We start from the raw sequence: 22360 nt of genomic DNA, 5'->3' as shown, positions 1-22360 counted from the left end.
CAAATGAAGAGAAGGGAGAATGAAAAGCCCTTGGCCTTCGTTCCCCAAGAGGGCACAATTTAGTTCACTTCGTGACCCTGCAGGTCCCCGCTATGTGCTTAGAAAGACATCCGGAGGGCAGCTCCTTCGGATTTTTGAGGCGGGGCTGCACCTATTTCTCTGGTACAGAGCCTGGGACCCACAGCCAGTTGGTTGTCCAGCTGCTCTGAGGGCTACCATGACATGGTCAAGGCAGCAGGGCACGGAGTGAACCACAAAGCTCCCATTTGGCAACTAACGGGAGGCCGAGCTGCAATCCGCCAAGCAGAGTCCTTTTCCACGGGCTCCCGGCGCTGGGTAGGTAGGTGCCTGTGGTGTCCCTGCTGCAGCGCAGAAAAGGGCGGTGGGGGCCACCTTGGCCAAGACGCTTCGGGGGCGCCTAGACTACCCTTAGTAGTGGGCATGCTCCCACCGAGAAGCGGGGCAGAGCAGATTTCTTTCAAGAGGGAATGTGAGTAGGGGGTCTCAGTTGCCCGCTGACGTTCCGCGGCACTGTACCCAGAGCCGCCGGTGGGAGCAGCGGGGACTGGCTCCCCGCTGGTCTGAGAAGGCTGGACCCAAGAAAGAGATCGAATCTGCGATCCGGCTACTTGGTACTGGACAGAAGAGAGGTGATCCTATGGAAGAAGCTACAGGGAGGCCGTGCAGGGGTTGAGAAGATCGAACCCCACAGAGCGCAGAAGCGAAGCGAAGGGCCGGCCGTTAGGAGACTGTTTGCCTCAGTAGCCCCAAAAGTTAGGGATGGAGAATTAGGTGGGAGCAATGATAAAAATCAGGTCTATTGCTTATTCTGGGTCACTTCTGTTTCTGCTTCGATTTCCCGATTTGTAAAAGGAACTTTTCGGTGTATTCCAGTAGGGGCTGTTGGGACTCCTCGGATTCCCTGCATCCCTACTGAATTCAGACACTCTGCAGGGTTCTGAAATTTAATTTGGCAGTGAACATACTGTCCACTCCCAAGTTCTGTTTCGCAGAGAAAACACCTATCTCAGTTTTCTTGAAGCATCTGTTGAATGCTATGGTATTATGCCGCACAGGTGGCGGTGACAGCGCTGCCAAGTCCACGGACTGCACAACGTTCGCATCTATAGAAATGCTTTGTTAGCGAATAGTAATTTATAAATACTGAAGGGAGAACCTATGTCTTCCCTTTAATAATTAAGCACTCATCTTTAAAGATTCCCAAGTGTCCTCTTTCTCTATCCTCGTGAACAAGGAATGCTTCATGCTGGCTTTTCGGGCGGGACATACTAATTTTGTCGGAGGCTGAGACACTGGTTTTACTTTAAAAGACGTAAATACAAATCTGTGATATAGTGGACTGTGCTGAGGCTAAAGCCAGAGACAGCATCCGCCGAAGCCCGGGACCTCTTCACTCTCATCAGTTCCCGGGGGAGCCGCCTTACAGCCTCTGACCCACAGTGACACCATTGATGAGGATGAGGGTGATCATGATGCTGCTAATGCTAATAGTAATAATAATTATTATAAATACCACTACTACATATCCCGCTCTTTAGGCTGTTCTCTCCTCTCCAAGAAAGGCAAAAGCGCCAGGAAGGACCCAAGTGATGGTCACTCGGGGATTAGGAAGGTTCCCGGTCCAGCAAAGAGAAAGTTAGCTAGCCCGGCGGCGGGCCGAATGCACCCGGGCTTCGGACCTCGGGGAGACGCAGTCAGGTGGATTCTCATTTGAGTGGCGCTCGCTGAGCGGCCGGGGGCGGTTAAGGCTGAGCTTGAGCCAGGCTCGGGGCGCTGGGTTCAGCCCGAGTCGCCGGCTCCGCTTTCCCGGCACTGACGGCTCACACTGCCTCTTAGGGTTTTTTAGGCGGCCGCCTGGCCCAGAGCTGGCGGATCCGACGGACTTCGGAGGTTTTGACAACACTAGCCCGGAGAGTATAGTGTAAAGGAGATATTTACTTCAAACTCTAAAACTCAAAACAAGTACATGCGGGTGCGGTCTGTCATCGCCAGAGAGGTTTTCTCGAACTCCTGCCTAAAGTGTCCTGGGGAATCAGCCAAGGGTTTTCACGGCTTTCTCTTCCCTTCCTTAGGTTTATGGAAGTTGTCCCTGGAAAGAGGAGTTATTTACTGTGAAATGTTGGTGTTGGAGGGAAATCCTCAGCGACCCCCGGAATAATTTCCAAAAACTCGCCCCGTTTTCTAAGGATATAGACCTTTTTCAATTTTTGCACCAGAGGGAGTTCCCCCACCTCAAATGCGTTCCTTTTCAAAGTACTGATTTAAAAATTCAGGAAGGAATTAAAGAAGATTGTTACTAAGTAGGAAAGAGTTTCTCATCATTTAAGACTTTGGGAACTTTATTATGAATAATAGTAACTGACAGGAAAAAGTTACTTCTCTACTCATTTCGCCCTCTTGACCAGAGCCCTATTTTAACAAACTTTTATAAAATTTAAAAATTCTTTAATTTTATACATTTTATAAATTCTTTTATAAAGTTTAAAAGATTATAAATTGTCATCGATTTACAAATGACTGACTGGGTCCTGGAAAAAATAGACCAAAGCAGATATTTTTTGCAGAGTAAAAAGAAGCTACACCAAAATTCTACTGGAAGATTTTATTCCCCCTTGTTTACCACAGGACATATATGCAAGTCATTTTGATAATCTTTCCACCCTTATTTTTTTCAGTTTTATAGCCAATACTGACATCTAGATGTTTTTTTGATAATTATACAATTGTATCAAATAATATTTTCAGCATTTCATATTTTTGCTTAACTGGAACAGTCCAGGATCATAACCATAATGTCCATCATTGAGGCATGGCATACTTAGAGATAAATTTTTATAGTATTTTATATGGTAAATTTCTGTATTACCGTTCCTCAAGCGTGGTCATTGAATGTGAAAAAAAATATCTGGGATACAGATGGCTCATTATACACGAAGTCTTTTCAAAGTTGTTAGGATTGTTTTTAATGAAAAAGCAGTTGAACTCTATGTGCCGAATAGGAAGGCAGGGGGCAGTCTCTGATCATGTCAGTCTCTTCCTGAATGCAACTTGTTTTAGGGAAGATCCTGTGTTAGTGAAAAACAATAGTCAACTTTCGTTCTCTGATACACTCACTGATGGGAGGAGAATGAAACTGAAAACTTTTTGGGAGGATATGCAAACTTCTGTCTACATATTTTTGCCACTTCTCAGAATAAAAAGACATATCAAGACTAAAAATCTGTGCTTTTATTTTTGAAACAAATGTTACTGGATTAATTTAATTGTATCTGACATTCTTCTAATTGTAGCTTCTAGTAATCAAATAAATAAATTTTAAAAACAACAATATACATGTAAGTTTGCTAGGAGAGGGGCACAGAATCTAGTAGCCTCACAGCAGAGGAGAAAAAGGTACAAGCTACTTGGGTATCAATTCTTGGGTATCAATGGAACACATGCATGCTATAATGAATGCATTTTACAGTATGGACATGCATTTCACTCTTCCAGCTGGAATGAGAAAGATGGCAATGGCAATTGGTATCTTTTGTTTGAATTAAACTAAGATTGAAAGGCCAGAGCAACAGTGATTTTTCTTTCATTCCTAGCTCAAGACTTCCAGGTCCCTGAACTAGCAGTCTTGCTACTCTATATCTTATTCTGACTCTTTCAGACTACTTTGATGTCTACTTCACATTCCTGTAGTAATTAGGGCTTTTGCCATGCACCAAAACATTTGCTTGTTTGGGAGTCCTCTCTAAAGTAATGGGCTTGGTTTTCCTGGTCTGTAAACCAGTCTTATTACATTATTTCAGACAAGGTATGCAATTGTGTATTGCTTCTTTTCTTTTCGTAAGAACTGTTACTCAACCAAATTATAAGTATCTCAAAGCAAGAATTCAGTCATATACTTTTCTTTATCTCTTTTGTTCTCAGCTATCCCAATACTGGGCACAAAGAACATAAACAACAATGATAACTACTAATAGTTGACGTAAAAGAGGTTTAGATGTGAGGCCAAGAAGGGCAGGACTGCCACAACCTGAATTTTTCAAGGACTTGAGTATAAATATAGAAGGAATTTCACCAAACTGGCCCATCATACAGAGAGCATGACAGTCTGAACTGCCCAAGGTGAAAGAAACTTAATAGGAATAAATATGAGATGCTGAACTCTCAGTACCAAACTATGCACAAATTTCAGTCCCAGAAGAAGGGAACATTTGGTGGATTTTAGTTGGCATCAGTATCAACAAGTTCTCAGTGTGATACGATTGTCAGGAATCCAAATTTCATCTTGGGCTTTTGTAACTTTCATGGAAAGTCAGAATACATTTAGGCTCGATTTGGTGCTTCTAGAGACATATGTTAAAAATGAAATCAATAGATTGGAGTTTATCCACAAGAATGAGCTTGTCAGTAGGTGGCTTGAATCATGTTACACGCTGAAGTATGGTTTATATCCTCTGGAAGACAAGACTTGGGATACATGCTAGCTGACTTCCAATATTAGAGAAAAATTATTTTGGAAAAGGGATTTGATTTGTTTCCCAAGGTAGCAACCATATTTTGTTTCTATTAGTTCTTTCAGTGCCTGGCACAGTGTCTTTGTGAACTGAAAGAAACGACAGGCGCAAGAGAATAAAACTGGAATTAGTGGTGGACCCTACAGATTCTGGCTCTATAGGAGAGTTTTGTAGCATTCAAAACTGGCCAAGGGTGGAATGAACTGTTTCTGGAGATAGTGAGTTCTCCAATATTGGGGTGTTTACTTCTGTAGAAGTTAATTGCTTAGCGGGGATGTTACAAAGGAGAGTTATGTTTGAGGTAGTTCATGAACGACATTTAAAGTTCTTTCTAATCCTAAATCTAAAGAATCCATAAATGCTATCTCAATCTAGTTTTAGGGGATAAAAAAGAATATTGGGCTTTCTGAAAAACAAAGACTCAGGAAGTTACGCATTGCTGACTGGCTATAGATTCAGCTTTGCTGCAGGAAAGCAACAGCTTCTTAGCAAGTCCACAAGATGCTTTTTTTGAGCCTGGTGCAGTTGCGAGCTACTAACTTTGGTGGAAAATAAGCTCCGGGAAGCGTATTATCATTATTACCTGGGAAGCTTATTATCATATTATCAGTATTATGTTAGGATACTATCATTCTTCAAAGGTCTAGAATAATATTCAAAAATGATCAAATTTAAAACATCAGGGTATGATTAAAGGATGTAAATCAAATTAAATGTTACTATGGGAATTTGATGACCACAAATTGAATGTTAACTTTAAACAAAAGGAGAATTCGTTTTGGATTAACTTGTATAATATGTGTGCATGGACTTCAATATTCTCCAGTCACATCTTTTCCTGACTCTTGAGATCTGCACAAAGGAAATTTTTACAAAGAACTGGCATATAGAACAAACTGACGCACACCTGGAAATGATGTTTTGGATAGCTCCTTTTTGTTTCCCTTCTAATTATTTTATATAACTGTACAAATTGGCAAGAATTTCAGGCTAACTATGATACCAAAGAAGTCTTTGAACAAAACTCTGATTATACTGTTGTTTTATGTCAGAAGTGACATAATTTACCAAAATATGATAAATAGGAGTGAAGGATATGTCACAAAACATGCTCAGATAAAGCCTAGAACCTAGAGTTAAGGAGTTTTGAAAATATGCACCTTATCATGCAGTCTTTGTATAACTGAGTGACCGGCTCTGTGTTTCGTTTGACTTTATTCTTTCATTCTTGTCCCAAGAGTTATTATTCTTCTTAGTTCAGTGCTGCCAGATTTTTTAAAGATAGAATATAAATTAGCATGAAAAAATATTTCTTAGAACTCAATAAATAATTTTATCATCACATAAAACTGTGTTACCAAGTGAGGCCACTTTTTCAGTATGATATAATGTTAAGCTTAGTTCAGAGAACTGTTGTTTCTTGATCTCCCTGAGTCTGCAGTGAAACCAGTGCACATTAAATAGACATATTACTGTAACTCCAGTATACATGGGAGCCAAGCGCACATATCAAGGGTGGGAAAGAGCTCTTTAAACTAGAATTTGTAAAAGTGGGAAAAAAGCTTAAGTTTATAAATCCCCTTTGAATGTGAACAGTTGCTTTACAGATGGGATAACAAAGATAAAGAGGAATTAACTTATCACTAATGCTTGAAATATGGCACTTATTCCTCCTCTCAAATCTTCCATTAAAAACTTCCAGTGTTTTTTAAAAAGATAAAATTTTCCTTTTTGTGTATATTGATTAAATAAGAATGAATGTACACAATACTTCATGAATAATGAAGTCTACATTTCACTATAAGATGCTATCTAACAAAAATCTTGAACATAAAATTTTAATCAACGACAGCTTCACTATAGAACTCCGCTGTGTTATTTTGCTTTGCTTGATATCCATACCTTCCCCATTGAACAACAGAATCAATTGAGTTTAATCCATTTGGATACCATGGCTTATAAACTCTATATCCCATGCTCTAATTCATCTATGGCATCAAATTTGCCATAGGGAAACCCTTAACATCTGCCATCTCCTAAAAATAATGTATATTGGAATATGCCAGATTTAGCACAGCAGAACCAAACCAGATAATTAAAACACATTACCACTACCACTACTACTGCCACCACCACCAATGTCATCATCTTTTCCATCATCACTATTGGGGAGCTGGCCAACGAGAATTACTTAGCTGATTAATAAGCACCAATCATTTGCTTTGTTAATGGGAACTTTCTTCTCTTTACCAGATTTTGTTTCTCTCTCTTATAATCATGACGTACTTACACAGAATTAAGACTTGCATCATTCCCTTAGGAGCAAGTGACCGCCTTCTCCCAAGAAGTTTTATTGGTTAGTTTATTAACTTCTGGCTTGATTAATGGAAATAGAGCAGACTGAAGGATATTTTCCTACCTCTTCTGCTATGAATAACTGATTAACTATGCTCATTTAATAAAATGTCTCAATCAGACTGCATTGGTAAATATACAGCAGTCTGTGACACAGATTATAACATTACACCAAAGAAATGAGGATTTTCTTTTCTCTTCACTAACAAATTTGAAGAACTAAGTCTTCACGCATTTCAAAGACCAGAACAATAGAAATTCACTCGAGATGATGCTTTGAAAGCAAGTAATAACAAATATCCTGTCTTTCAAGACTAAAGAAAAAAATCTTAAATAAAATATTTATCACCAAAAAGTTTTATATACTTTCTATTTACAGACAAGTATAGAAATCATTCATTCAAAGTAGAGTTTAATTTGGAGCAAAAGTCAATACAAAAATCTAGCAATGACTAGCTGCCTGTTGTTATGTAATGAGAATACTTCGGTAGAACTATCTGAGTCAAAATCGGAAAGTAAGAGTGAAAATCCTTTACTAGGTGATCTTGCTGTGGAGAGTAATGAATGCCTACACTGCTGGTAGAGCAGAGACTGGGGGACAAGATTTGCCAGAGAGTTAAACTTTGTTAGCTTTCCATTTGGCTAGCAATCTTAATCTTCAAAGACATGATAAAAAAAATAAACCTTTATCTTTCAGAGTGTTGTATACAATAACCAAGAAAAGCTGCTAAACCAAGAACGAAATGGTTTAATCTATCATTGTTAACTTTGTGCGTTTCTGAATTCATGATGACCTCAATTTTTTTGTCAATATAACATGGCTGAAATTCAAGAGATACAAGGAAAGAAGTTAAAGATGTAGAGAGTGAAGTTCAAAAGACACAAGAAAGGAAGTTAAAGATGTAGATAAGTACTGATTATTGTATTACTTCAAGTGACACAGTAGGAAGCAGCATTGCTATTGTCTGGTTTGATTACAAAGTACTGTGGCTGGATTCTATCAGTATATATCCTGGCTTGTTGAGAATTTTCTTTTTTAAGTTTGCGATCAAGTAATATGGCATTAAAAATTCCCAACAGAGTCATCTGCAATTTCATCCTTCAGGGGAAAAAAATCCCAACAGAACATATACATCTAAAAAGGTGGTTTGCCTTTCAAGCACTAGACACTTATTTTAAAAGGTTTCTTAACATCTCTCTTGAAATTACCTTAAGAATCTATGCTACATTCTTTTGAGTTTTTTGAAATATTAAACATCATTTACAGTTATGTCTGGTGATTATAGTTTTATGATCCTAATATTTTGTCAAATCAAGTGAAAGCACTTGACCCTTAAAGACATTGGTGGAACAACAAAGTAAGTGCATTGCTTATGTAATTTATTTAGAGTGATAATTTATCCCAATGTAGTCAGGAGTTTTCTCCCATTTGTTCTACCTCCTTCTATGTCTGCTGTACTAGAAACCAAGATGTAAATTTTCCTGGAAGCTTGCAATCAACAAAGATGACATTGAGGGCAATGTTTCAAAAATCGAAGCAAGAGAATAATATTTTCATAGAAACATATATCACTAAACTGGCTATTAACTGTATTAGTATAGTGAAACTAGAACAAGTATATCTCCCCAAACCTTCCTTCCATAAGAATGGATGAGTTAATAATATAAATTGGAACTACTGAGCCCTACTCAGCATTCACTGACATGCTGTATAATCTGAAAATTTATAACTTCACAGTGTAACCATGGTTAGAAATCCTTTAGATTTGAGGGTTTAAAAGAAATTATGTTGTTGCATATGGTTTGGAAATGTGTGGAAGAACCAGTAGTATGTATATAATCTCTCACAAAGCTAATTAATAAAGTTAATTAAGAAAGACTTACTTTAGGAAAAAAATGAGCAGTAGGTCATTTAGTGACCAAATCCAAAATTAATACACAAACTGACCTACAGTTTTGATCTTGACTATGCTGGTTGCCTTACTGGTTGAGTTTAGAATGAAACAGGTTTAGAGTTAACTCATACAATATTGGATTTGTTAAAGAGGCATATTCTCTGAAAAATTCACCTTTGTGTTACTGCAGATCATGTACCACAATTCAATCATCTCTACTCTTAAAAAATGTTAAGTGTTTGACTTCTTACTTTGTTGTAAGGTCTGAGTTCTGACTAATTATCTAAGGAAGCTAAAATATACACCGTGTGGAACAAATAAATGATGATTACAGAGAGACAGCTTGGTCAGGTACCATATTAAAATATAAATAAATTAAAATTAAAATGCCTTATTATAGATGAAACAATCTATTACTTTTCTTTTTAAAAGAAATATAAACTTAAAATGTTAAAATGATGAATGCAGAACTATCAAAAAACTTTTCCTTTTTTGATTTTGACAGTTGTGCTAATGACTGGTGGTGTAGATCTTGGCTTTACTGCCTTCGTAATGTTTCTTACTACATTGGGAAATGGATCGTGAAATATTTTATACATACAATAATTCTTAGTAATGGAAGACCTTGCTAAAGTCTTCTCATCATTCAAAGAGTGGAAAGGATTTATTTTTCTTTTTGGAAGATAATTTAATCTTTAAGTTAGACTTGAAAGGCTGTTAGACTTTCCCTTAGTTGATAGAAGTGATTTGTTTGCACTTCAATTACAGGTAATTGTAGAGTTAAATGTCCCTTTGTCCCTGAAGTCAACACAACACAAGGAACAGCAGCAATGTTTCATTTGTGTTCTATTTCCTGGTGCCTGAAATGTACAATTTTCAGAATTTAATATTGGAAGTTGTTGGACAAAAGTATATTTAGGGCATCACAATCAACCTATACGCCAACTTAAACATCCGTTAACCCTCTATTTCCATACAAAGAAGCTACTAAAATCTGGTGCAATGGAAGATTTGAATTTATGTAAGGCCTTTCTCAGAAGAATTGGACAATCATTAAGTTTATTATTTTCCTTAATATGGTTAAGGCCAATTAGATTTAGTGAAAATTCTCAGCTATAGAATATTCACCATAGAATTATAGAAAAAAATATGTGACAGTTTTCCCAACCAAAAGCTTTAGAGCTTTTGGTAATTTGGTATTCTCAATCCCCCCACCCCCCCCCCATGATAAACTCTCCATCCAATAACCAGGGCAGAAGTCAAAGCTGACCAAATATTATGGTGATTCAGTTGAATATTAAAGATAAGAAACTTCAGATGAATTACTCTGGTAATTTAAGGGAAGGGAAGTGTAAATTTCCACGTCTACACAGATTGTGCCAGTCACATTTAAACATCTCTAAGACGGTGTAGCAAAACTTCAGTACTTTTGCTATATTTTCAAGTCAGAGAGTGTGTGCCTGTTTACATAGTCTTAATTTGAGATTAATTTCAGGAAGTGAAATTCCAATTTGAATTTGAAATAGTTTCTGTTGATGCAGTCTTCCATTTATCATTCCATTCACCATTCCCTTTCTTAAACTTTATGGCCTCTTCTACATTGTACTTTGAGGGTGATTTATGCATTTTCTGTCTTTTTTTTCTAGCTTCAAATTTAAACTTGGAAGAAGGTAAGTAATAAGAGCTCTGGAGACCACCTGGGGCAATGTTAATTCATTCTTAGTTAATACAAGTTTGACTCACTATTTCCTCCTATTTCTCCTCTCCTCTGCACTCCACTTGCCCTCCAAGTGGTGACAGGGAAGGAAAATGAAGGAGCAGGGCTTTTTATTTTATATAATTTTACAGATATTAACAATTAGACCTAGATCATTTGTAATTCACCTAGTTTTTACTTAGGAAAAATGTCTATTTATAAAATGTCTTTAATGTGCTTGAAAGTTTATTGAAATCATCTTTGTATTTACATTTATAAATAGGAGCTGACAATTTCAATTTCTTTTGAAACCAATGCTCCATTTTTTTCCCCATTGGGGGAATCAAATAGGATAGTTTTCTGTTACTCTCAAGCAAAGTTTCTAATTTTTTAATAATACCATTATTGAGATAAAATTCACAAATGATAAAAATTTACCCCTTTAAAATACATCATTTAGTGATTTTTAAAAATATATTCACAGAGTTTTGAAAACATCACCACTCTTCTAAATTTTAAGATGTAACTTATAGTGACAAGAGTCTTAGAAGCTTTCATAAAGATAGCTTATTTTAGTAATCATTTCTTCTTTGTTATACAGATGACCGCCTTAAAACACTGAGCTATAATTAGTAATATCGTATTTCCTAAATTACAGACTACTCTATCAAATCTGGAGAAACAGTTTGGACTTCTAGAATATTAAAATTCAGTACAATCTTTAGGAATATTCGATTACTCCAGGACTTATCCTTTGGTGCGTAGAAATATAATGTGTACTGAGTGACAAATAGGAATTTGGAGTGCTCAATAGCCCTAATGCTTTATCAAATGTTAGCATCTGGTGATCTTTTGCTTTAATCAATAGTTTGCATCTAGTCCCACTTGTGATTTTTCATCTCTGCATGTTTCCTCTGTATGTTTAATGTGTTTAAAGCACATTAAAGCATATTACCTCTGGAATGACACTGAGCTGATTTAATCAATATCAGCTTGATAGACTGAATAGAAGCAGTAGACATAAGCTGTCAATCTTTAATAAGTATCACAGATTTTTAGGCATATAGAAAGGGGTTCAAAGATGCAGTTAATAATGATTCCTTTCATAATAGTAGGTGCTGTGAGCTGTGGTAGTTTGGTCAGTTCTGAGTGTGATATAGAAATCAGCAATCTTTTCCTTATTAGTTTACCCCAGAAGCATTCTCAAAAGGGAAGAATATTGAAGATATGTATGAGTGCGCTACTAAAACATTATATTAGTATCTAGGTATTTCTGTATGGGTTGATGTGGGAGTACTTCAGATGTCTGACAAGTATGCTCAAGAAAAATGCAGTCATAATGGCAGAAAATGTAGTACTAAATAAGCAACAATAATAAACTAATTAGGGGAGAGTGTAATCGATAAAATAGCAATGAAGTCACAACAATAGGTATAATAATTTAGCATTATATGCCAGACATTTTGCATGCATTACAACATTCAGATATCACAAAGCCCTATAAGGTAGGCAAGCTGTATCCTCTTTTTATGACTAAGGAAACCAAAGATAGAGTTTGTGACTTGACTAAGATCCTACAGGAAGTACATTGTAGAACCAGGATTATAAATGCAGTTCTATCTTACTCCAAGATTGGGGTTCTTAGACACTTTAAAAGCAATCAACTTGATAAAAGTCATTTGGTGAGTCATGTGGAGTTGTATAAAGATTTAGGAGATGCCTTTCTTTGGTGGGTTTTTCTGGTTTTGTTTATGACTCCCCTATTCTCCCTGCACACTTAGGAGATACTAAATTCATATAGTAAATAAGTTCATCCCACATGTTTTTTTAAAAAAATATTGGTGGTGTATGCATTTGAATTCCAGGTGGACATCTTTTTGTTCATAGGGCATTTTCAAGAGAAACATTTTTCCTTTATCCACCATTTGTATTATAGTTCAGCCTATTTACAACACTGTAAAATCACTTAAATTTGAAAATAAAATTACTGCCTTTGAAATAGGTCATCTGTAGGACTTATATGCCCCTGTACATTTCCCCCTTTGGAGTTTAAGTAGGTAAGAGGTTGGAAATGGCCAACTTTAGCTAACTATGACAAAATAGCTGTATTTTCTTAGGAGAAAAATACTGCTACAGAGGTTCAGAAGATGGGGAATGTTTTTACTTTGACTCAATTAGTCAGGGCAAGCAATAGAGAACAATTTATATTTAAGACAAATCATTTTCTCCTTTATTTCTATTTCCTTTATTACCCATCCCTGACATCAGTTGGTGTGAGGATGAATGAGAACAAATAAATACAGCTTTTAGAACTGCCAAAAACTATTATGTTTACACGTTGGAATCACATAGAATTATTACAATTTATTAGTCTTTTATTTAAAACACATATGAACCTCCAGTACAAACAAATTTTATAGTTGGATACAATATTGGAGGTTCTGAAAATTGTAGGTGGCTGATAATGCAACTAGGGATGCAAATAGTGATTTATTTTCATTTTTTAGGACTATGCATTTCACTTGAGATCTTTCTTAAAATATATTCATATACTTTATCCAAAAATATTTAATCACTTTAGAATTCATTGAACACTATATAAAGGACAGTGCTTTGAGCCTTTAGTGTTGAGAATTCTGAACACTGTTTTGTCACACTTCCACGCTGTTCGAAAAATAGCGTGATGAATCTAGTTTATATTTTCATGCTTTAAATTCATAAATATTGCCAAGTTCATAATTCAGTTAAAATCTGAAGTGTGGATTCAACAATTTTAAATTTGGTGATTTTGCCATTAGCATTAAACAGCTGTTCTCTATTTCCACTAAGGATAAGATCAGAAAAAACTACACTTGCAGCATGAAGGATTTAGACTAGCATTAGCAAAATTCTCCTATTAGCTTAGTGAGATGCTAGACTATGTTATCAAGGGAGTTCTTAGTCATCTATGCCAGAGATTTTAAAGAAGTCAATGGTGTTTCTGGGAATGCATTAGGTGCAGTCTTCAATTCAAAACAAAAAGAATAGTACAATAATTTCTGAAGTTTATTTCAGCTCTATAATTCTATGCACATTTTATTATAATAAATATCTCACTTAATTGCAGTATGTCATTATCAGAAGTGGGAAATGTTGGGTTTCAGGACAGCAAATACATTAACCTCTACAACTATTTGAATATGCCAACACTGGGTAATTAAGAAGCCACTTTGAATGTTCAGCTCCAGATCTGTAATCCCATCTTTCGACGGCACACTTCTACTAAAACACATGCATGTTTTGCAGGTGCCTCAAAACCTAAAAAGGCCTTTCAAAACCAAAATTATTTATAATATTCTCAAATCATTTGTTCACCTTGAGTTGATGCTTTTTTTTTTGCCAGCCCAATAGACTGAAAGAGAAAGATGAATCATACATGACATCATTCCATCATCTTAACCCTTATCCTCATCTCAAATTTTCAGCTGTTTTATTAACCCAAGCTCAGAAATCTATCAAATCAATCCCTTCCTCTTCATGTCAGGGCCACTGCTTTACTTCAGCATTATGTTATATTTCATCTAGAGTATTACTGTATTAGTTTCCAAGTTCAGTTTCTGCTTCTAGTCTCATCTTTTCAAGTTAATACTCTTTCTTGTTTCTAACATTACCTTACAAATGTATGAATTTCTTTATGTTTCTTGGCTGCTTAAAATCTGGCAGTGGATCCCTTTTGCATTTACAGGATAAAGTTAAAAATCCTACTTATGAATTAAAAACAAATATCTTCTTGTTCTAGCCCCTGACCATAGCTCTTGCTTCATCTCCCATCACTTCTCTGTTTAAAATTCACTCATCCTGTAAGAACAACTCATGTTTTCCTGGAATTTTCTTCTTTGCCTGTTCATCTAATTATTTTAAAATATAATCTCTATTGTAACAAACTTTCCTCACTCCTTTTTTTTATGCTTATATGGCCCCTTGGTAAATGTGTCCCTTGTGGCACGTACTGCACTGTATTGCCATTTTCACTTGTCTCTCTCTCTCTCTCTAGAGTGAACAGCATGGGGCCTAGTGACAGTCAATACATCGGTCACTTTTGTATCTCCAGTGCCTTGACATGTCTAGAACATAGGTGAGGTTTAATATGTATATTAATATTATTATCCTTCAAGTAGAATTCGTCTAAGAGTTGGAGGAGGCTAAACTTCATGTAATCTGGGATCCATACAGTTCTTCAGCTTTCTTTAAGTTTCATGTTAATATTTACCCTTGTGCAAGTTGTAAATCAGGCTAGTTTTTCCCATGTAGCACTTGGCTCTGGTTTTAGACATGACTTACTGAAGACTTGTCTATCTCCATCAAGTTGAGCAGTGAACTTTTCTGGAAGAACTTGTCAAAATAGTCTAAGTTTTAAAAATTTTAGAATGTTTGAAGACGAATATAGAATTAAACTTTCTTAATACTGTGCAGATGAGTAAATTCTTCAGAACTCAATTTTTAATTATTTTTTATGTTTTTCAGCTTTACTGAGGTATGACTGACAAATAAAATAGTAATATATTTAAAGTGTACAACATGATGATTTAATAGACATATACATTGTGAAAGGATTCTCACCATTGAGTTAACACATTCATCACCTCACATATTTGCCTTTTTTTGTGGTGGAAAAATTTAGGGTCTACCCTCTTAGCAAATTTCAATTATAGTATATAGTTTTGTCAACTACAGTCACTATGTTATACATTAGATTCTCAGACCTATTCATCTTAAAATTTGTGTCCTTTTATCAGCCTTTCCTTATTCCTTCCACCACCCCCCCCAGCTTCTCTTTGCAGGCAGTGGGTGAGTGGGAACAGCAGAAACAGCAACTCTCTGTTTCTCTGTTTGACTTCTTTTTTTGAAGTTTTTTAAAATTTTATTTTGGAATTATTAATCTACAATTACATGAGGAAAATTATGTTTACTGGACTTCCCTCATCACCAAGTCCCCCCCCACATAACCCCATTACAATCTCTGTCCATCAGTGTAGTAAGATGCTATAGAGTCACTACTTTGTTTGACTTCTTTTTTAAACAAAATTTCTCATGTAAGTGATACCATGCAGTATTTATCTTTCTCTGTGACTTATTTTACTTATCATAATGCCCTCCAGGTTCATCCATGTTGCAAATGACAGGATTTTCTTCTTTTAAAAAGCTGACTAATATTCCATTTTGTCCATTATATATATTTTCTTGATCCATTCATCTGTGGATGGACACAGGTTGTGTCCATACCTTGGCTTTTGGGAATAATGCTGCAATGGACATAGGGGTGCAGATGTCTCTGAGATAGTGGTTTTGTTTCTTTTGGATATATGCTCAGAAGTGAGTGGCCTCTTTTTTAATTTTTGATGAACTCCCATACTGTTTTCCATAGCAGCTGTAACAGTTTACATTCCAACCAATAGTGTACAAGGTTTCCCTTTTCTCCATATTCCTTTTTTTTGATATTATTAACCTACAAATACATGAGCAACATTCTGTTTACTAGACTCTCCCCATCATCAAATTCCCACCACATACCCCATTACAGTCACTGTCCATCAGCATAGTAAGATGCTGTAGAATCACTACTTGTCTTCTCTGTGTTGTATAGCCCTCCCTGTGCCACCTCTACATTTTGTCTGCTAATAGTAATGCCCCCTTTTTTCCCCTTATCCCTCCCTTCCCACTCATGCTGCCCAGTCCCTTTCCCTTTGGTAACTGTTAGTCCATTCTTAGGTTCTCTGAGTCTGCTGCTGTTTCATTCCTTCAGTTTTTTCCTTTGTTCTTATACTCCAAATATGAGTGAAATCACTTGATACTTGTCTTTTTCCACCTGGCTTATTTCACTGAGCATAATACACTCTAGCTCCATCCATGTTGTTGCAAATGGTATGATTTGTTTTCTTCTTATGGCTGAATAATATTCCATTGTGTATATGTACCACATCTTCTTTATCCATTCATCTACTGATGGACACTTAGGTTGCTTCCATTTCTTGACTATTGTAAATAGTGCTGTGATAAACATAGGGGTGCATATGTCTTTATCAAACTGGGCTGCTGAATTCTTGGGGAAAATTCCTAGGAGTGGAATTCCTGGGTCAAATGGTATTTCTATTTTGAGTTTTTTGAGGAACCTCCATACTGCTTTCCACAATGGTTGAACTAATTTACATTCCCACCAGCAGTGTAGGAGGGTTCCCCATTCTCCACACCCTCACCAACATTTGTTGTTGTTTGCCTTTTGGACGTTGGCCATACTAACTGGTGTAAGGTGATACCTCATTGTGATTTTAATTTGCATTTCTATGATGATTAGCAATGAGGAGCATCTTTTCATGTGTCTGTTGACCATCTGAAATTCTTCTTTGTAGAAGGGTCTGTTCAGATCTAGTGCCCATTTTTTAATAGGACTATTTGCTTTTTGTTTATTGAGGTGTGTGAGTTCTTTACATATTTTGGATGTCAACCCTTTATTGGATCTGTCATTTATGAATATATTCTCCCACACTGTAGGATGCCTTTTTGTTCTATTGATGGTGTCCTTTGCTGTACAGAAGCTTTTCAGCTTGATATAGTTCCACTTGTTCATTTTTGCTTTTGTGTCCCTTGCCCAGGGAGATACGTTCATGAAGAAGATGCTCATGTTTATGTCCAAGAGATTTTTATCTATGTTTTTTTCTAAGAGTTTTATGGTTTAATGACTTACATTCAAGTCTTTGATCCATTTCAAATTTACTTTTGTGTATGGGTTAGACAATGATCCAGTTTCATTCTCTTATATGTAGACGTCCAGTTTTGCCAACACCAACGGTTGAAGAGGCTGTCATTTCCCCATAGTATATCCATGGCTCTTTTATCATATGTTAATTGACCATATATGTTTGGGTTAATATCTGGATTCCCTCTTCTGTTCCACTGGTCTGTGGTTCTGTTCTTGTGCCAGTATCAAATTGTCTTGATTAGTGTGGCTTTGTAGTAGAGCTTGAAGTTGGGAAGCGAGATTCCCCCGGCCTTATTCTTCCTTCTCAGGATTCCTTTGGCTATTCGGGGTCTTTTGTGGTTCCATATGAATTTTTTTTAAATTTTATTTTATTTTTGAGAGGGCACCTCTCATATTTATTGATCAAATGGTTGTTTATAACAATAAAATTCTGTATAGGGGACTCAATGCACAATCATTAATCAACCCCAAGCCTAACTCTCAACAGTCTCCAATCTTCTGAGGCATAATGAACAAGTTCTTACATGGTGAATAAGTTCTTATATAGTGAATAAGTTTTTACATGGTGAACAGTGCAAGGACAGTCATATCACAGAAATTTTCGGTTTTGATCACGCATCATAAACTACAAACAAGTCAGATATGATTATTCATTTGATTTTTATACTTGATTTATATGTGAATCCCACATTTCTCCCTTTTTTTTAAAATAAAATGCTGAAGTGGCAGGTAAATGCAAGATAAAGATAGAAAGCATAAGTTAGTGCTGTAAGAAGGCAAGTGTAGATGATCTGGTCTGTGCCTATAGACTAAGTATTAATCCAACCTAGACAAGGGCAACAAAACATCCATGGATGCAGAAGATTTCTCTCAAAACAGGGGGAGTGAGGTTCTAAGACTCACCTCTGCTGGCCCCCAATTTCTCACCTGATGGCCCCCCTGCAACTCTGCCTGTCTTAGGTTGTTCCTCCCTTGAGGAATCTTACCCGTCTCTGGCTAACCAGCATCTTCCGGGGCCATACAGGGAAATGTAAAGTTGGTAAGTGAGAGAGAAGCAATATTCTTTGAAAAGATGAGCTTTTTACTTCTTTTCAGATTTATACCCTGTGGCTTCTATGCCCAGCACTTGTCTTGAGGTATCTTTACCACTTGGAAGAATTATGATACTCAGTAATTTTAAATGTGAGGCACAAATACTACTAAAGGGCCATATGAATTTTAGAACTATTTGTTTCAGTTTGTTGAAGAATGCTGTTGATGTTTTGATAGGGATTGCATTAAACCTGTAGATTGCTTTAGGTAGGATGACCATTTTGACAAAATTAATTCTTCCTAGCCAAGAGCATGGGATGAGTTTCTCCATTTGTTAGCGTCCTTTTTAATTTCTCTTAAAAGTGTCTTGTATTTTTCAGGGTATAGGTCTTTCACTTCCTTAGTTAGGTTTATTCCTAGGTATTTTGTTCTTTTTAATGCAATTGTGAACGGAATTGTTTTCCTGATTTCTCTTTCTGCTAGTTCATCGTTAGTGTATAGGAATGCAACAGATTTCTGTGTATTAATTTTGTACCCAGAAACTTTGCTGAATTCAGATATTAGTTCTAATAGTGTTGGAGTGGAGTCTTTAGGGTTTTTTATGTACAATATCATGTCATCTGTAAATTGTGACAGTTTGACTTCTTCTTTACCAATCTGGATGCCTTGTATTTATTTGTTTTGTCTGATTGCCATGGCTAGGACCTCCAGTATTATGGTAAATAACAGTGGGTAGAATGCCCATCCCTGTCTTGTTCCTGATCTTAGGTGAAAAGCTTTCAGCTTCTTGCTGTTAAGTATGATGTTGGCTGTGGGTTTGTCATATATGGCATTTATTATGTTGAAGTACTGGCCCTCTATACCCATTTTGTTGAGAGTTTTTATCATGAATGGATGTTGAATTTTGTCAAATGCTTTTTTAGTGTCTATGGAGATGATCATGTGATTTTTGTCTTTCTCTTTGTTGATGTGGTGGATGATGTTGATGGATTTTCGAATGTTGTACCATCCTTGGATCCCTGAGATGACTCCAACTTGATCATGGTGTATGATCCTCATGATGTATTTTTGAATTTTGTTTGCTAATATTTTGTTGAGTACTTTTGCGTCTATGTTCATCAGGGATATTGGTCTGTAATTTTCTTTTTTTGTGGTGTCTTTACCTGCTTTTGGTATTAGAGTGATGCTGGCTTCATAGAATGAGTTTGGGAGTATTCCCCTCCTCTTCTATTTTTAGGAAAACTTTAAGGTGAATGGGTATTATATCTTCTCTGTATGTCTGAAAAAATTCAGCAGTTAATCCATCTTGCCCAGGTGTTTCGTTCTTGGGTAGTTTTTTTTATTATAGATTCAATTACATTGCTGGTAATTGGTCTTTTTAGATTTTCTGTTACTTCTTGGGTCAGTCTTGGAAGATTGTATTTTTCTTGGAAGTTGTCCATTTCTTCTTGGTTATCCAGTTTGTTAGCATATAGATTTTCATAGTATTCTCTAATAATTATTTGTATTTTTGTGGGGTCCATCATGATTTTTCCTGTCTTGTTTCTGATTCTGTTTATGTGTGTAGATTCTCTTTTTCTCTTAATAAGGCTGGCTGTGGGTATATCTATTTTATTTTCTCAAAGAACCAGCTCTTGGTTTCATTGATTTTTTTCTATTGTTTTATTCTTCTCAATTTTATTTATTTCTTCTCTGATCTTTATTACATCCCTCCTTCAGCTGACTTTGGGCCTCATTTGTTCTTCTGTTTCCAATTTCAATAATTGTGACTATAGACTATTCATTTGAGATTGTTTTCCTTCTTTAAATAGGCCTGGATTGCTATATACTTTCCTCTTAGAACTGCTTTCACTGCATCCTACAAAAGTTGGGGCATTGTGCTGTTGTTGTCATTTGTCTCCATATATTGCTTGATCTCTGGTTTAATTTGGTCATTGATCCATTGATTATTTAAAAGCATGTTGTTAAGCCTCCATGTGTTTGTGAGCCTTTTTTTTTCTTTGTACAATTTATTTCTAGTTGTATACCTTTATGATCTGAGAAGTTGGTAAAATTTCAATCTTTTTGAATTTACTGTGGCTCTTTTTGTGGCCTAGTATGTGGTCTATTCTGGAAAATGTTCCATGTGCACTTGAGAAGAATGTGTATCCTGCTGCTTTTGGGTGTAGAGTTCTGTAGGTGTCTGTTAGGTTCATCTATTCTAGTGTGTTGTTCAGTGCTTCTGTGTCCTTACTCATTTTTTGTCAGGTGGATCTGTCCTTTGGTGTGAGTGGAGTGTTGAAGTCTCCTAAAATGAATGCATTGCATGCTATTTCCTCCTTTAATTCTGTTAGCATTTGTTTCACATATGTCAGTGCTCCTGTGTTGGGTGCATATATATTTATAATGGTTATATCTTCTTGTTGGATTGACCCCTTTATCATTGTGTAATGTTCTTCTTTATCTCTTGTGACTTTCTTTGTTTTGAAGTCTATTTTGTCTGAGACAAGTACTGAAACACCTGCTTTTTTCTCCCTATTGTTTGCATGAAATATCTTTTTCCATCCCTTGACTTTTAGTCTGTGCATGTCTTTGGGTTTGAGGTGAGTCTCTTGTAAGAAGCATATAGATGGGTCTTGCTTTTTTATCCATTCTATTACTCTGTGTCTTTTGATGGGTGCATTCAGTTCATTTACATTTAGGGTGATTATCAAAAGATATGTACATATTGCCATTACAGGCTTTGGATTCGTGGTTACCAAAGGTTCAAGGGTAGCTTCTTTACTATCTAACCGTCTAACTTAACTCTCTTATTAAGCTATTATAAATACAGTCTGATGATTCTTTATTTGTCTCCCTTCTTATTCTCCCTCCTCCATTCTTTGTATGTTAGGTGTTTTATTCTGTACTCTTTTGTGTTTCCTTTGACTGCTTTTATGAATAGTTGATTTTATTTTTTGCCTTTAGTTAGTATTTGGTTGGCTGCTTTCTTTGGTATGATTTTGTTTTCTCTGGTGACATGTATTTAGCCTTAGGAATGCTTCCATCTAGAGCATTCCCTTTAAAATATCCTGTAGAGGTGGTTTGTGGGAGGCAAATTCCCTCAACTTTTGCTTGTCTGGGAATTGTTTAATCCCTCCTTTAAATTTTAATGATAATCGTGCTAGATAGTGTATTCTTGGTTCAAGGCCCTTGTGTTTCATTGCACTAAATATATCACGTCATTCTCTTCTGGCCTGTAAGTTTCCTTTGAGAAGTCTGGTTACAGCCTGGTGGGTTTTCCTTTGTAGGTGATGTTTTTTCTCTCTCTGGCTGCCTTTTATAATCTGTCTGTCCTTGTCTTTGATCTTTGCCATTTTAATTGTTATATGTTTTGGTGTTGTCCTCCTTGGGCCCCTTGTGTTGAGAGATCTGTGTGCTTCCATGGTCTGAGTGACTGTTTCCTCCTCCAGCTTGGGGACGTTTTGAGCAACTATTTCTTCAAGACACTTTCTATCCCTTTTTCTCTCTCTTTGTGGTTCCCCTGTAATGCGAATATTGTTCCATTTGGATTGGTCATGCAGTTCTCTTAATATTCTTTCATTCCTGGAGATCCTTTCATCTCTCTCTGCCTCAGCTTCTCTGTGTTCCTGTTCTTTGATTTCTGTTCCATTAACAGTCTCTTGCACCTCATCCAGTCTGCTCTTAAGTCCTTCCAGAGATTGTTTCATTTCTGTTATTTCCCTCTGGACTTCATCCCTTAGCTCTTGCATTTTTCTCTGTATGTCCATCATCATGGTTATAACTTTTATTTTGAATTCTTTTTCTGGAAGATTGGTTATATCTATCCCCCCAGGCCCTCTCTCTGGGGTGGTCTGAGTGATTCTTGACTGGACCAGATTCCTTTGCCTTTTCATGATGATAGAGGTGGTCATAAGCAGGTGGAGCATGTGTCAGCTCAGAGAACAAAGTCCCTTCCTGCTTGCTTGTCCCCTTGCCATTTTCTGCTGCCTGTATCAGTTACCCATAGACAGGGAGCATTCTCTGGGCTAATCTCCTGAGCTCCTGTGTGTGGGACAGCCCTCATGGTAGGTCAGAGCCCTGCAGGTAGTGGCAGACACATAGGGTGTGTTCTCCTGCTAGAACAGTGCCTCTTCAT

This window comes from Manis javanica, chromosome X (genome assembly GCF_040802235.1).
Source record: "Manis javanica isolate MJ-LG chromosome X, MJ_LKY, whole genome shotgun sequence".
Lineage (NCBI taxonomy): Eukaryota > Metazoa > Chordata > Mammalia > Pholidota > Manidae > Manis > Manis javanica.
Note: the sequence above shows the minus strand (reverse complement) of the source record.